General features: G+C 40.7%; 1 pseudogene; it reads right to left on the bottom strand.

The window, feature by feature from the left end:
• Positions 1–3,170: 3,170 nt before the first annotated feature.
• LOC114623177 overlaps positions 3,171–13,243 on the bottom strand; it is a 37,379-nt pseudogene continuing 27,306 nt past the window's right edge.

Below are 13,243 nucleotides of genomic sequence, written 5' to 3'. Positions count from 1 at the left end.
CAAGACAGGGTTTTTCTGTGTAGCCCTGGACGTGCTAGAACACACTCTGTAAACCAGGCCAGCCTTGAACCTAGAGATATGGCTCCTTCTGCCTCCCTCTGCCTCCCTCTGCCTCCCAAATACTGTGATCAAAGGTGTGTCCCCAACATGCCCAGGCATTACTTACTTCATTCAATGAACATATATTGAATATGCATAATATTAAGTATCGTCGGGGATACAAAGATGAAAATGAGAGTGTACTAATTCTGAATTGCTTCCCTGAGTTTTACTGGCTGTAGTTTGGAATCATATATTATTTTTCTCTTCTTTTTAAACTTTTTATGGCTTCTTTGTCAGTTTCAGGTCATGTACCCCAATCCCACTCACCACTCTGCTCCCTTGTATGTGCCCTCTGCCCAGGCAACCTCCTTCCCCTCTAAAAGAAACACACACACACACACACACACTAAATAAACAAAAGCACAGAAAACGAAACATGTCAGTGTGAAAGCCGTGGTGGATCACATTGTCTCCTACAAGAATAATACATTGTATCAGCTTTTTGCATCATTGCCACAAGAAAAATACTTGTTACAGGCAATGTGGAAAAGGAAGCGTGGGTTTAGGCTCATGGTTCCATTGGATGTTTTCTTTCATGGCCTGGAAGGTCTGACATCAGGACCACAAGGCACCTCCTTCTTTATTTTAAAGACATTTTTTCTGTGATTTTGTTGAAAATAATTTTGTCCCTTTGAGCCCGGTTTCTTTGCCATCCTCTCTTCTTATTATTCATAAATTTGGTCTTTCCTTAATGTCCCAGTTTTCCTCGATGTTTGTACAGGAAATATTTTTAGATTTCATGTTTTCTTTTACAGAGGTATCCATCTCTTTTATTGAGTCTTCAATGCCTGTGATTCTCTCTTCCATCTCTTCTATTACGTTAGTGAGCCTTGCCTTAAAGCTCCCTGTTTGAGTTTTTATTTCCAGATTTTCTTCAGTTTGGATTTTCTTTATTGGTTCTATTTCCTCTCTTGGGTTTTGAATTATTTTATTCGTTTCCTTCTACTATTTGCTCACATTTTTGTAGATTTCTTTAAGGGATTTTATTCATTTCTTCTTTAAGAATCTCTATCACTCTCATAAAGGCTACATTAAGGTCTTTGACCTGTGCTTCAGCTGAGTATGTTACAATAGTCAGAGCCAACTGTGGTAGGGTCCCTAGGAGCCAGTGGAGCCATATTTTCCTGGCTGTTGTTGATTGCATTTGTATAGGCATCTGGGTTGGAGATGATTGTAACTCTAGGTACTGATATATGGTCTTGTCTTTGCTCATTAGATGTTTTGTTTCTTTGTTTCTGTTGCCCTCTCTGGTTCTTAAGACAGTGCATAACCTGATAGAAAGTTCTGGGACCCCAATAGATGTGAACACTGATGGCTCCTGGTAAATTGTGTTTCTATGTATTCAGAATGGGCGTGGCCTAGGAGGAGAGATATGAGGGAATTAAAAGGAAAAAGGAAATCAGAGTATTCTATCGGGAGCATAGCCCTCTGGGAATGGAGGCAGAGAGAGAGGAGAGGTCATAACAGGTAGTCTTCTACACAACTGGAGATGAGACTGAGGGGTTAGATCTATGCGTGGGAAAGGAGAGATAGTCAAGATGTGAAGCTCACCTTCCTACTTCAATGGCCTACTTACTTCTCTTTCCGGCTTGGCTTCCTAGAGAAAGCCTGCTTGAGTTGAGGGCAGGGAAGACAGGATGAGTAGGGAGAAAAACTCGAAGGGACGATCTATGAGATTCACTAGAAACGTGGGAAGAGTGGAGGGGGACTCTGGTGGTTTACTACAGAGCTAAGGATGAAACTGAAGGGTTATATGTGGAGGAAAAGGAGGTGAAGCTCTGCAGCTAGCCTGCCTGCTTTCTTGTCTGGGGTCTATTTGATAATTTATGATGCTGTCGCATGATAATGGTTATAAGACAAAGAACAAGATAAATAGCTATTTCTAAGATTCTGGGAAATTATCAGCATTTTTATCCACTTTAAATTTTTGTTTATACATGCTAGACAATAATGATTCAGAAATTTTCCTCACAAGAAAATAACTTTGATTATATGTTTATAAAGGTAAAGAGGAATGTCTTATAATTTCTGAATAAGAAATGAATAAAAAAAAACAAACAATGCACTTCAAGTGTTTTTGAATTACATTTTCCTCCCTGATATAATTAGGTAAAAAAGAAAAAATACATACTCATCTAAAATCTCTGAATTGCTATTACAATAAAAAAGAACCATCTAAGATGAAGCTCCTTAAACCTAAACTCATTTGACCACGTTAATTTTCCATTTTTTTTTTGTTTTAAAATTATATTCATTTGATCCAAAGTTGGGATTCAAATCTTTCCAGGAAATATAAGCCACAAACAGTGAGTGACTGGGCCTTCACTCCAGCCCCAAAGAGACCCTGGCAGAACTGAAAGCCAGTGAGACTGTGGGGATGGTCTTCGGGGAAATTAGCATATGTCACCGCATCACAGCCCAAACACGAAATGGCATTTATTAGTGACTAAAAATAAAAATGTCCAAAGACAGACTAGAGTAGAGAAGAAAGCAATATCTAATCTTCCTTAGAAGAACACAAAATCAATTCTTCTGTTCAGCTACAAGTATTTAAAGAGCTGAAATGAAACATCATATGATTCTATTACACTGAAAAACGAAAGGTGCTTAATAACTATACGTCAGCAAAGCCACAACGAACATGTAACCTAATTTCCTGGATCTCAGAAGTGATGCTTCAGAGTAGTATATTGACATCATATTATCCCAACTATTTACTCACTTCCCCCCTTAAGTCTAAGTAATACAGTATGTCAGGCATCCCTTGCTACATAAAAATAAATTTTAAAAAAGATTATAAAAACAACAAAACCCCAAGCTGATAAAAAAAAAATCTGAAGGATTGTGCTACTGAATAAGAACATTTATAAATGTTATAGGAGTGGTGGGTTTTCCTGTAATTTTTTTCTTATTGTAAATTGTTTACTGTAAAACACTTTACAAATACCCTGCTGTCTTTATAACTCAATAGACCAAATTTCTTCTGACAAAGGCATCAGGCAATCCGTTAAAATCAGCTTGCTGTTTTCCTTCTTTACCTCCTGTCTGAGGCTGCAACTTGATTTTCATTAATCCAGAGCAGCAGCTCCAGAGATGATTTTAACCAACTCCTTCCTGATGACATCCTGACGCATGCATTTGAACATTGAGACCAAGTTGTCAATCATGGCAGAAGCATTCTTTCTGCGGTTGTCCGTGGCCATCATCCTGGCACTCTGCTCACTGGTGGTGGACTCCTTCAGGGGGCAGTAGATGAGGTTGGCCAGATTGATTTCCTGACAACTCTGCACCACATCAGCATCAGTGTCATCGTGGTACTCATGTTCTCAGCAGTTGCAATGGTATTGGGAGAGAAGATGGGCCTCTTTTTCATCTTTTAGGAGATAATAGACTTTAACTGATTACAAATTATATAGCCTTCATCAAACTCATAACAACTCAAGAGAAATGATTGACAGATCTCCAAAAAATAGGGGCTTTCATGCTACATTTTTGAAGGATACCCCAAACTGGTTAGAGCGAATCCTTTAAAGTATACGCCTAATTTTTTTCACTACTTCCAATGAGTATAACTTCTTTTCTAGTTGTGCACAATTTTCATCCATTTAGCCCACAAAGCCCTCAATCTAAGGGCACACCAATAAGGAGGTGTTTCCTCTTATCCTTAATATCACCCTTCTCATACAAAGCCAAGCAGCCTGTTCCAGCTCAACCCAGACATACATCAAATCTGCCACAATATTGATAGACTTGGCGCTTTCTGGATGTTTTTAGTGGGCTTCTGTCTCCTACAAATGTATTTCAAAACTACCATGTTTCAAACTCAGATCTGTCACAGCTGCACTGTGTAGACCCACAGCCAGGTGACTCTCTTTGGCAAAAATATGGTGTCATCATAAAGGTCAGGCAGGACTCAGTTGGAGCATTGCAAATGTTGGAGTTACTCCATCATCTGCCACCAGAATCATCTGGGAAATGAAGATTTCTTCATTACTGTATCTGTCCCCTGCCCTGGAGAGATTTCTAGTTGGTTTCCACTGGGTCTGTGGATGAGACTACTTAGCCATGGGCTGTGTGTGTAACTTACACTTCCTCCTGACACAGTGGCCTTGCACACTTGGACTTCTTACATAGTGTTCCATAGTCCCCCATAGTATTCATTAGTTTTTATTCTTTTTTTTATAACTTGACTGAGTTTAGAGGTGCCTAGGGGGCTTGAAAAAGCACACTTTAGGATGTCTATGAGGACATTCATTTTCTAAGGTGATTAAGTGATGAGGATCCTGGTTTAACTAACAGCTGCAACCATTGATGGATTCAAAGTTTTATGAAACCATGGATTGTATTGCTATAATAAATGTATGAGGCTATATCTGGCCCTGGTCTCTTCCTGTTATTTCTCTCTGCCTTGTGGGCTACCATGAGGTTCCTGTGTCCCCCTGTTCCATGATGTCTCTATTTTGCTACGTACAATGAAGACAAAGGAGCCAGTGAACACAGATTTAAGACTCAGAACCCATGAGCCTCAAAATGTCTTTCCTCCTTTAAACTGTTTTCATGTGTATTAATCACAAGGAAGAAAATCGTGGCTAATGGCTTGAAGAGTAAATGTTCTACAAGTTGAATTCCCACTTATCTATCTTAGAATGCCAGACAAAGCCACTGCTGCAACATTTATAGATTACGAATGTAGCATTAAGGCTATCCTAGGGATGACAGTGGGCAATTGGATTCTATCCTAAAAGGGAAGATTATCAGTAGCACCCAAAAACATGACTAGTTTATCAGAATGATCACCATTTCTCACTCTTGGGTAAACTTTGGCCTTGGTGGACGAGAAAGGAGACTCTAGGATGATGTCATCATAGCTAGGATGATGTCAACATAGCTATTCTTCACTCTGAATTAATGTCCCCACAGCACATTGATTCAGAGTGAAGAAGACCTGTGTCCCTGGGCAAGTGAGAGATGCCGGGAGTAGGTAGAAGAATAGATTAATAAAATCATATTCTCCTCTTCAAATTAATAAGAAAATATTTTCCAAAAAGTCTCATTCCAATCTCAAAATACATACCAAACAGACAAGTTTTATTTTGTACAAGTGTGGACTTCAGCAAAAGCCAAATAGATTCTTTCCTTAGGAGATTCTATAAGAACTAACAAATCTTCTTACACTTCCAGGCATTTCTGGGTATTTTCCCCTATTGCTATTTTCCAACTTCCTCTTTTTTTTTCTAGGTACTTGACATTGTTTTCTTCTTTTGTTACAAAATAACTTTTCAGCTTTCTATTTCATAAAAATTCAATCAGGATTTGCTACCAAGGCAAAATAAGGTACAAAACACATTTATACCATACACCAAACCCCACTCCACTCAGACTGAAGGAGAGCAAAGTCAGTTATGACCCTTAGAAAACTATACTTTAAGAGAGGACATCCCACAGTCATGCCGCTCAGATAGGCAGAAGAGACTCAAAGGTCTTCCTCTGAGCAGGCAGGCACCACCACTATGAGCAAGTATATGGTGGAGAGATGAGTAAGAAAGAGAAGCTGAATTGTGTGTGCACTATGAAGAGAAGTAGAACTGGAGGCTCAAGGGTGGTGAGGAACAGCCTGATGTGAGTAGCCTGCGCTGCCACCTGAGGGCCATAAAGTACCTCACTATGTTATCATTGAGGGTCATGTCTGAGTCTATGGCACTGTAGCAGCAGGGGTCTGGGTTGGTGTCAGTGGCTCATATTACTACCAAAGGACATGCAGATGTCCCTGGTCAGGGCTGCTGCTTAGAACCATGTTGCTGTCCAAGAGCTGTGCAGAGCTGGTCCCAAGGAGTTGAGAACAGGTGACCTGGCCCCACCCCTCACCAGCTGCAGCACTCAGGAGAGCACTCGCTGAACCTCACCTCAGCAGCACAGTAGGCTGACCAACTCAGCTTCCACCCAGACCCAAATCCAGGGCTTTGAGTTGGCCCAGCCCATCATCTACTCCATCTTTGAATTGCTGGAGCCTGCAAATGTGCAGGATCTGCAGAACCAAGACTGCAGCATCTCCACGACCTAGGGCAATGACAGGAAATCTGAGAGGAGTCCGGTGAGGATCCCATGCTGATGATGTAGCAGAAGGCAGAGGCCTCAAAGCAGACAATGACTCAGTACAATGAGCATTTGAGAGTAAAGCTGTTTGGGAAAAGGGTACACTGTGTAATGCAGCGTGATACAGTGCAGCCTCCACAAGGGATGGTTTGTTGTTGTTATTGTTGTTTGGGTGCCTGTTTGTTTTCTTCAGGGGTAGAGTGCAATGGCAGAGGGTGGGTATGGAGGAAAGAGAAGAGAGTGAGATGGGAGTAAATGATGTGAAATTCACAAAGAATCAACAAAAAGTTAAAAAGGAAAAAAAGCGAAAAGAAAACTACCCTTTGAAATAGCTCTTTTCAAACTCCCTCACAGAGTATTCTCCTGAATTTGCTTCTGAAATCAAGACTGTGACTTAGTTCAGAAATATTTTGAGTTCATTTTAAAATAAAAGGTATCTCTTCCCAGATGATGTCATAGTTTCAAGGAGAGAAACAGTGTGTATGTGATTTGTTCAGATGCGATTCTCATTACTGTCAGCAGAATTAAATGAACATTTATAAGGAAGAAAGAGCAATTTGGAGAAAATATCAAAATACAATGAAACTTCTTTTGACTTGGAAATTAGATAGCCTTCACTTTTAAATTATTTAAAGCTTGAAATCTGTATTAAAGCCAGTGTGTGTGTGTGTGTGTGTGTGTGTGTGTGTGTGTGTGTGTATTTGTGTTCCTTTTTTATTTAATTTAAAAATGAGCTTTTACTGTACCTGAATGATGGAAGTAATAACTGTGATGAGAGATGGAAATATATACATGCTAGATGGAAATGTATTTTCAGAAAGCAGGGAGACTTGTTATTATTCATGTGTTTTTAGTGGCTCTAAATATCTTCATAGACTTGACACTGAAAAGTGTTTGATGCCAGGAGGGAATATCCACAGATGGGCAGGCTTCCTCTGAGCAGGTACAGGATCATCCCATGGCTTCTAAGTGCCAAGCCAAGGTGCTCCAAGGAGTAAGAGAAACCTGCCCCAGGGTTTACAGCCTCTATAACCACCTTTGCCACTATGAGTTCATCCTCTCCCTCATGAAGGCCACAAGCTTTTCATACATTTAGCCATTTTCATACATTATACTTTTTTACTTTTTACTTTTACAAAAAACAAATTCTTACAGGTGCCAGTTCCCCACCCGCTCTCCTTACCATCTTGGATGGAGGTCTCTTTCTATAGTGAGCAATGGTTGATACAGAGACTTGTGGTTGTTGAGAATCCTGAGGAAAAAAAACAGCTACTAAGTGCTTGGCCCTAAATAAGACATCAGTATTACATACCCTAAGTCGCTGGGAAGGAACATCACAAATAAAATGAGGTAAAGAGACAGTAAGAAAGGGAGGATTGTTTAGTCCCTGGGAACTCTGGGTGGTCCAGTTAGTTGATAATGTTGATCTTCCTATGGGGTTGTAATCCCCTTCAGCTCCTTCAGTCCTTCCCTAACTCTTCCATTGGGGTCCCCAGGGTCAGTCCAATGGTTGGCTGTGAAAGTATACATGGAGGAACCCATGACTCCAGTTGCATATGTAGGAGAGGATGGTCTTATCTGGCATCAATGGGAGTGGAGGCCCTTGGTCCTGTGGAGGCTCGATGACCCAGCATAGGAGGATGCTAGAGCAGTGAGGCAGGAGCGGGTGTGGGTGGGAAAGCATGCTCATAGAGGCAAAAGGAAGGAGGGATGGGATACGGGATTTGTGGAGGAGAAACTGGGAAGTGGGACAACATAACATTTGAAATGTAAATAAACAAAATAACAAAAAAAAGAACCGGAGGATGGAGCCTTATAAAGTGCTGTTTTTAGACACGACAAGGCCAATACAATCATGAATGCAACAGCTGTGGCTACCTGTGTGCTCCCTGAAACATAGAAACATAGAAACATAAGAAGTGCCCCTGGGCCTTAAATAGGCTGACTAACTCCGTGAAACAACAGATAAATAATTTGGTAGCAAAACCTATTCAGATACATTATCATAAGTTAGCTATGGAGAACCACGAGACTCGTGACGAGGTTGTTACTTTATCCAGGGTGTTCCCAAAACCCATCTCCACCCAACCTAAAAGGGGGGACTTCCACCCCTAGACCAAGCAGAGAGGGGCCACCCAGAACCCCCTCTGACTGGTGATCTAAATTCTTGTTTAGGCTGCGAGGCTAAGCACTGCAAGGGAATATAAATAAAAGTTAAAAATATCTCTCTGGGTTCCCTGAGGGACAAGCCTGACTGCATAGGGGTTGATGTCAAAAGTATCCCCTCTCCAGGAAAAAGACATCAGGATGGGTATGGCCCTCATGCCTCACTGGACAATGACAGGGGGACGAGAGCCATTACAAGGTCCCCTTCAATTACTGGAGGTCAGGCCTCTATCCCTGCCTTTGCAAGATTAGAATCGCCACAGCCCTTCTATACCTAGAGAAGGGAGGAGATGTCAGGGGCAGCCCTGCTTAAACACTGAAGGCCTAAACTCAGCCATAGGCCTAAAATCAGCAATAGGCCTGACATACATGTATACTAATACCAAGTCTTGGGTCTCTGTGGAAAAACATTGAAACAGATGGCTATAAGCTATTGTAAACAGGCAGCTTTTGTGGAAATTTACCAGCTTAAGTAGTCATAGACCTTGTAAATAGGTAGCCTTGGCAGATAATACCAACTTAGATAAGGACAAGCGAATCATAGGCAGAGTCACAGTGACCTGTCCCCTGAACCTTCACCCAGCCGATACCCTGTTCTGAAAGATATCTATACTCCCCCTGAACACCCATGCTCGGGTGTCATCCCCTTCCCCATGTCCTGCCTTTTTGTGTTTATAACCCCTGTGTGAATAAGTAAAAATTATGATTTGATTTAATAAAATAAATAAAAATTTTAAAAAAAGAAGTGAAAGGAGAGGAGAAATACTTGGGAGAAAAGGCAGGTGGGTGGGTCTGGGGAGTCAGTAGGAGTAGAAGAAGGATTAGAGGTAAGAAAGAAAATGCTTTCACAATACATTATATGCATACGAAATTGTCACAATTAAATTTAAACTGCGATTGTCCTAAAAGTGACGTAAAAGTATTCATGAGCAAGTGCACAACTGATTGTTAACACAGTCACAGTAACAGTTAAGTCTTCCGCACTGATCACTGCAAATGGATATAACATGCTGCGTTTGTATCTTTTCTTTTATAGAAAAATTAGAATGCATACACATGTAGAGAGAGGTACATATACATATATAAATGTGTGAACAAAAAGACACATCTGTAATTTACCTAGGTGACTCCCATCTGCCTATTGGTCCGTGTCCCCTTTTGATTTTGAAAGGACCAAGGTAGCTCCATCCTTTCTTCCTTCATTTGTCCCCTACCCTACGTAGCTCCTACACAACTTGCCCCAACCCCCCACACCTTTGCAAGGCCAACCCCCCACACCCTCCCAGGGCCAATTAGGTCCTTGTTGACACAGATACAGATAATCCCCATTGGGACAAGTGGTGCATACTACCCCCTTTTTCCTGTTTCTCTGTGTGTGGTTTTTTTGTTGTTGTTGATTTTGTTTTGTTTTTCCTTAAAAGGCCTGTGTGCCTGTGCCACCTGCTGAGGGCCGTGTTTCCAGCTCCCCAGTCTGGCCATGTCCCTAATTGATTAGCCTTAGAAATCCTCAGTAAATAAATTGTTCCTGTTTGACTTGTACTGCTTGGTCTTCATCATCAGCACACTCCCAGACCCAGCAATATGTCTGGGCAGTGGTAATTGGAGAAATAACATCCTATTTTACATTGTTTCATAACTCATCTTAACTTCCTTTGTAATTGTACTTTCCTCTTGTATAAAAAACATCCTTATGTTTCCCATGGCTGTTTAACATGTCCTTATATTGAAGTAGCCTGATTTATTTAGCCAGTGTCCCTTTTCCAAATGTTTAGATGGATCTTAGTCCTCTCTTTTGTTTGTTTCCTGTGACCTACAAATCTGTAACAGACACTCTGGAAGCCATTTTTCTTCATACAGTAATGGTGTGATCACTGAGCTTGCTGGGTTATGCTAAGTTTAAAGTCAGAGCAGACATTAAGGGACCATAGTTTAAAGGATGTTTCTATATGACAAGAACCAAAGACCTTATAAAAGGATGGGAGAATTTCAATATCAGCCTTTGAATAAGAAGCATTTGTTTGTTTTGCTGGCACTAAGGCTAACTACCCCAGCATAACCTGAAAAACACGTTAAGTACTGAAACCAATCTATTCCAACAACTCATATGGTCAGACTTGGCAGGAAGAATACATCTTTGGAAGAAGCTACAACTAGGGGATACAATGATCTCGGGAGGCTATGTAGAAGCTGAGTTTCCGTCTGCCTTCTTTGGCAATAAAATCAAATTCTAACTGCCGCCATTATTAACTCACACCTGATATGTCTTCCACGTCCAGTCCTCTGTGAACATCTGTCAGATTGTTCCTTTTTTACACACTTGAGGATGTTATGTCATCTGTGAGTATGCACCCATATGTTTCAGATTTAAAATGTAAATTTCATAATTGGGTCAAAAATTTTTCAATCTTTCTGAACCAAACAAAACACATTTATCTGATTAACATAATCACAAAATTATGTTCTGTTTGCAGAAACATTCACGGATACAGTCAAATGAGTTTTGTTTCTTTTTCTTCTGTTGATGGTATCTTTCTAATGAAGAATGTTTGAGGAAGCAAAACGCAGATTTGGCAACACATACTAATTATTCCTCCAGAAAATGACTATGTTCTAGAGATGCTCTGAGGCTCTTGGGCTTCAGACACCAGCACCTGCAGTCCATCATTCTTTGGACCACGTCTACTTCCTGTTTCTCCTGATACAATAATGGTTTCATCTCATGATTGACTGTATTTCACAGTTGGCAAAACTCTGCAATATATAAGGGTCTTTCAAGTGTCATTAACTTGAAAACCTGGAAACTTGGGCTTGACCAACTCTGTGAGTGTCCCGCCCACACACACACACACCCTGAGTGTCGGTTGTCAGTAAAACTATGAACACTTGGGACAGCAGGACAATGTGGAGTTCAAACTTTTTAAAGTAGATCATGTTTCTTTGTTTCTGTGTTCTCTTTTTCTTTTGAAATTAACAGACAATGGTCTCTTTAGTTGAAGAAAGGACAAATGACAGTTGCTGGCACGTAGTGTGGCGGTACTTTGAAAACCAGATATTATTTCAGCTTCTTAAAGAAAAAAATGTATTTTGGAATAAAGTATTTATTATAGTTAAAATGCATCAGTTTGTGGATCTCCGCCAATATAAAAATCAAGATTGATTGTAGAATAATTTGATTTGGGCCTCTGATAGGCTGGAGAGAGAACTCAGATGGTGAAGTACCCACCATGCAAACATGAGGATCTGGGTTTGATCTCTAGAGCCCACACTGAAAATCTAGGCATGGTGATACCAGCTTGTAACACCAGCTCTCAGAAGACAGACACCAGGCAGATCCTGGGTCTCCATGGCCAGCCAGCTTAGTTGGTGAGTTCCAGGGAACTGAGAGATCTTGGCTCAGAAAACAATATGGACAGCATTTTGGGGAACTAACTAGACATGAAGTTGATCTCTGACTCCCGAATACACTCATACATGTATACACATTCACACTCATGCACACATATATGCACCTGCACGTATGGGCACTAACATGTATATTAATACACATACACACAAGAAGTTGTCCCAACCCATTCACCACTGTTTTCTGCAGTCTTCCTCACCACTACATACAGTTTCTAGTTTTAGGAAATAGGAGCAACAGAGTACCCTCAAGCAATAGCCAGGAAAAAACTAAGTCAAGAACAACAGCATCGCTATCTTTAAGAAGCAGCAAGGCAGAGCTGGAGAGATGGCACTGGAGAGATGGTTCAAAGGTTTAGAGTTCTAGCTGTTCTCCCAGAGGTCCTGAGTTCAATTCCTACCAACCATATGGAATCTCCTAACAGGCTGTAAATGTAGCCCCATGGAATCTGATGACTTCTTCTGGTGTGCAGGCATACATGCAGACAAAGCACCCATTAAAATACACAAACAAATTTTAGAAAGAGAGAAAGAAAGAAAGAAAGAAAGAAAGAAAGAAAGAAAGAGGGAAAGAGAGAGAGAGAAAGAGAGAGAGAGAAGAGAAGAGAAGGAAGGAAAGAAAGGAAATAAGGAAGAGAGGGAAAGAAAGAAATACAAGGAAGGAAGGGAGGAAGGAAGGAAGGAAGGAAGGAAGGAAGGAAGGAAGGAAGGAAGGAACAAAGCAGCCAAGAATACCTAAAGCAGATTGAATTCATGTGTGTCTTAGAAGACTAGCTCTAGGGATACTTGTAGCCCTAACCTGGATGAGAAGAGACAGCTCTGGAGGGGTGGGGCAGGTGGAATTTGGCATCTACATGAACATTCCCGTTTCCAGGTACCCATCTTTGGGAATTGTGATGATAATTATTCATTTTTCAACTTGATGTGATTTTGAATTACCACAGAAATAAGCCTATAAGCATTTTCTGTGAGGCATTTTCTAGACAACATAAATTAAGGTGAAAAGATTCGTGTTAAATGTCGGTATCACTTTTTCACTGGTTGGAGCCCTAGGCTCAATAAATCAGGATGTAACCTTCGGACAATAATCCTCTTTGCTTCCCCACTGAAGATGTAAGTTAACCCGCTCTACCTTGTGTCTTTCCACCACCAAGATGAACTGTAAACTCAGCTGCACCAACATAATCCTGACCTTAGAGAAGTGGCTTTCTTTAAGTATTTTGTCATATCGAAGAGGAGAATAACTAATAAAGGGATAATGAGGCCCTTTCCCAGTAGGAGTTGTTTGTTTTCTAGATTAACTCATTAATCTTTGAGAATAAAACTAAAGTCATTTAACTGCAAAACCATCCAAGTTTGCTTTCATTTTTACAGAACAGTTGGATTTATTGTGTTTATTGTTTCTCTCTCTCTCTCTCTCTCTCTCTCTCTCTCTCTCTGTGTGTGTGTGTGTGTGTGTGTGTGTGTGTGTGTGTGTGTT

The sequence above is a fragment of the Grammomys surdaster genome, unplaced genomic scaffold (genome assembly GCF_004785775.1).
Source record: "Grammomys surdaster isolate TR1022 unplaced genomic scaffold, NIH_TR_1.0 194, whole genome shotgun sequence".
NCBI classification, from domain to species: Eukaryota; Metazoa; Chordata; class Mammalia; order Rodentia; family Muridae; genus Grammomys; species Grammomys surdaster.
This window is presented reverse-complemented; position numbering and strand designations above follow the sequence as displayed.